Below are 4,454 nucleotides of genomic sequence, written 5' to 3'. Positions count from 1 at the left end.
CCAGGGCCTGAATTCACTTGCTTCAGGCTCCCTCCTCCAATCCAGAGGTGTCACCAGCTTTGAAAAAGCCATGGTTCTGTCCTGGCCGGAGTCCTGACCTCTGCATCTCTCAGGGTGAGTCTTACTGTCCCTGCAGCCCCATCTTCTGCCCAGGGTTCCTCTTTCACTTCTCCACACCTACTTAAAAAAGTATACAACAGCAATAGGATGTGTTCAGAAATAACAAGATATGTTATTTTAATCAAGGAATGACTCCTTAGGGAAAGGAAATGGGAAAGATTGAGACTGTTTCATTCAAAAGGAAATGAATAAGATGGAATACAAAGAGGATACAAAATAACAAAGAATGGTATATGGAAGTAAACTTGCATGGTCTTGTTTACTCTGATACAAGGACAGAGAGACATTCAGTAAAAATGAAAGGCAATAAATTAAAATCTGGTAAGAAACATAATAATAAAACCTGATAAATCTGATGCATAAGTTGCCTGTGGAAATTACTGTATAATATTTAAGGGTAGAAGCTGGGCAAGACTGAAGAAAACCCTGGATGCTTACACAGAAAATAAAGATATATAGTTACATTAGCCTGAAAAAGTTAAAAGTGTAAATAGGCTAGGCAGGATTTGATCTTTATCGATAAACATCAATAAATGACTGTTTCACTTCACAGTCCAATTCAAACATATTTCCATCGGTAATCATTGAAAGAAGAAGTAAGAGAGGGGAAAAAAGGGGATGTGGTTTAGGAAACCCAGGGCAGGGGGTGCTGGGCCTATGCATGAGCATACACATCAATCAATAAGACTCATGGCTGCAGGACACATGAGGGGAGAGTCTGCAGAGACCACAGCTATGTCCCAGCAGTAGCGAAATCCCCAGCTCCCAACCAGCCCCAGTGGGGATGGGGGAGACAAACAGGGCCTAGGCTGCTCCTCCGGCACTGCTCAAGACCAGCAGAGGATGAGCTGAATCTTGGCAGGTGAAACCCTCCTGCAGCAGCTGAAGTGACTGGGAGGAGGCAGGGGAGGGGGCTCACCCACTCAGGGGCTGCTCTGGTGCCAGCCACGCTTGTAGCCAAGTTTCCCTGGAGAGCCAACTTCCCTGTGTACATATGCAGATGAGCGTGTGCGCACACACACGTGCATCAAACTCCTGTAGAGCCATGTCCAGCAGCACTGGGCGCACATGCTTCTAGCTGCCAACAGTGCTGCCCCCTCCAAGCCCCCTCCCAGCACAACCTTACTAGCATAGACCTCAGCTCCTGCAGCAGCTACCCGAGCCACTGCCAAAGAAACAGTACATAAGCAGCACAGCCGGGGCTCTCCCCAGCCTTCCTAAATATTTAAATTGATAAAAATTGAAACAAATACTGAAAATAACCATGACTTTAGCTGTCAACATTTCCAAAAAAAAAAAAAAAAAAATCAAATTCTGCCAAGGCTAGATATAAACCATTATACTTTATGGTAAGAAGCCATTGCTACTTAACTGGGTTTAGAAAGTAATTTTCCAAATGAGCTGTTTATGCCATAATCCATTATCTGGAATCTTTCATCATCCTCTGAAGAATTTGGTTTTTCTATAACCAGTGTTAAAATTGCTTAATCTTAAATGATAGGTATCAAAATGTAATTTCCTACTCTTTTGTTTCCCAGATATATTTTTTTGTGAGAATCGCATGTATTGCTCTCACTACATTAATGAGAGACAGAATATTTTTAGTGGAATAAAAGGTGAGAGTCAGCATCCAGGTTTTCGGGTGGAACAAACAAACTTTGAGGAGGAGGAGTTAAGTAGAAAATGAAACAAATACATCAAATGGTAGCTTGCTTCTCACTTTTGATATAACTTTAATCACTGCTTCATTTGGATTTGATAATTCTGAGGATATTATGCTGTATTTGTCAATATACTTAAACTCCTATGGGAGAGGAAAGCTGTAGGGGAGTCCTAAGACACTTTCTGGGTCTCCAGCAGTCTGGATGTCCACAAAGCTGAATGCAGGCATGGTCTAATAAACAAACAAACAAAAGTATTGAGTCTTCACAAGTGAGCAAAATTTTCCCCTTTACTGGGACCTCCACCAGTGCTCACAGACCATTTCATACAAGTTTCTCTCAAGTAAGCAAACACTTCTGATGCCACTTCAATAAATATATTTAGCTCTCTTTATTTAACTAGATGCATATCCTCTTCCAAAATCACTGAAAAGATCATGGACATCAGTTTGTTAGAACAACTTATCACACTGAATGAAAAGTTATATGACATGCAGATCATTTTTCTGTTCCATTATTTGGTCGTATGAATTAACTCAGGTCCTCTTCAGAGCCTAATCTCTTGTTTAGTCTGGCATTTGATCTAATTCCTAGGTTTTTCTTTTTTTTATGTAGAGAGTACCTATTGCACACTCTTCCACTGGCAATTTGGCAACTCATCAGTATGTTGATTATAATATCTAGGATGTCAAAAGTTAATAGCTTTGATGGATATGCTGAGATATGTCACTCCTTTTTTTTTTTTTAAATAGCCATGGACATTATAATATCAAGGGAGGGATTAGCAGGGATAGTCATCTTGGCTAGCGTTGTAAAAAGATGTTGCCAGAAGTCACCCTTTCACCGCTACCTTAGCAACTGCCCTAAATTTTCCATGCTCACATCCCACTTATGCTTACATTATTTAGTTATTGTATGTGCGTTATTGTATGTGCTTCTGTAAGGAAGAAGTTTGTCTTTTAAATGGGCTTTTTCTGTCAATTGTATTGAAACTGTGTTTTGCTTTAGTGTTTACAAGCAAAAGCAGACTCATTAACTGATAGAGTCATTGCCCAGCTGAATTGGTGAATGAGACAGACAGTGAGTAGACTGAGAGCAATCTGTGCAGCTCAGAGACACATTTCCTGTCTGCTGCAGAGTAGTATGACCAGTCAGTCCTTTACAACAGGAAAGAAATATTTATTGACTTTTTTTGGAACAATATTTCACCCTGACACTTCTGGCCCTGCTGTGAGTGCTGAGCCATGAGGCAGCTCTGCTGTACCTCCATCATAGGCAGGAACCTACTGATTCAGATTGAGATGTTGAGGTGTCTGCAATTTTGTTTTCCTCCTCTGAACCAAAGCTGAACACAGGGTTCAAGTGTAGAAGGAGAATGTGTGTGAGAGAGGAGCTTACTGGAATCTTTGTGATGTTTTACGTAGGAGTTAACTTATCTGATTGTCATGTTGAAGGCTTGTGGCTGATATGCTATCACAAATACTGACTTTCTGACTCGGTTAGGATCACAAGTAGTTCTTGATTAGTGTTAGTGCAAAATGGTATATTCTGTAAAAGCCACAACAGTAAGCATAATAAAGAAAAGTGCAGTTCAGACATGTCCAGATAGATCTGCTACAGTCTCTTATACAGAATAAAATTGAGTTTTGGGCTAGGGATGAACAGGTAACATCACTTAAGGAAGACTTCAGCTATAGCTCCATTCTCAATTGTTAATTAGTCAAGGCCTTTAGTACACTGGAAAATTACATTGCTAGAAATATGCTGTTATACATTAGGGCAGACAAGGGGTACCATGGCAAAACTATCTATGCACCACACATTAGAGTAACCCTAAGAACAAGCAACTAACTGACACAATGTTGAAAGTGACCTGAGGAAGGGTACTTTGTGTCTGAAAGCTTGTTTACTAGGGCTGTGCAAAACTTTGGTTGTTGATTCGATTTGGAGGAGATATGGCCCGATTCAGCAGCTGAATCTCCAAATCTGAATTGAATGAGGAGACTTATTTATCTCTCAAAATTAAATCAGAAGCCTCCAAATTGATTCAGAGAGATTCGATGATTCAGCCATAGACACAGCTTTATGTTTTTTCTGTGTACCTTGAGATAGCGGGGAGGATGGAGCATTCCACGGGAGCAAAGGGGGGGCTCCCTATGTGCTCAGCGGTGGAGCCGGAAGTGGACTAGAAGTACTTTGGTTCACTTCTGGGTCTGCTATGGAGCATGCAGGGGATCCCCACATCTCCTGGCTCAGCAACTGGTGCCTTCTGGGTCTAGGGGGGGACGTGGAGTTCCCCTGTGGTCAATCACCAAGCTGGGAGGTACAGGGGGGTGCCCCGCATGCTCAGTGGTGGACCTGTAAGTGGACTGGAAGTACTTGTGGTCCACTTCTGCGTCCACTGCCAAACACGTGGGGAACTCCCACTCCCCCGCATGCTCTTGTAGGATGCTTCATCTGCCCCACCAACTCGGCATTTATGAGTTGCACCTGGTACCTCAAGGTACATAGAAAATACATATAAAGCTGTGTCTGTGGCCACTGATTCTCTGAATTGGAATCGAATCTTCAGATTCAGATTCTGCTGAATCAAATCAGGACAGTGATCTGAATCAAATCACTGTCCCCTGAATTGGGCCGAATCCAAATTAAATACTGCTCGCTTCTCACACC

The sequence above is a fragment of the Crocodylus siamensis genome, chromosome 1, assembly GCF_052110815.1.
Source record: "Crocodylus siamensis isolate JL-2025a chromosome 1, ASM5211081v1, whole genome shotgun sequence".
In the NCBI taxonomy this organism is placed as follows: domain Eukaryota; kingdom Metazoa; phylum Chordata; order Crocodylia; family Crocodylidae; genus Crocodylus; species Crocodylus siamensis.
Note: the sequence above shows the minus strand (reverse complement) of the source record.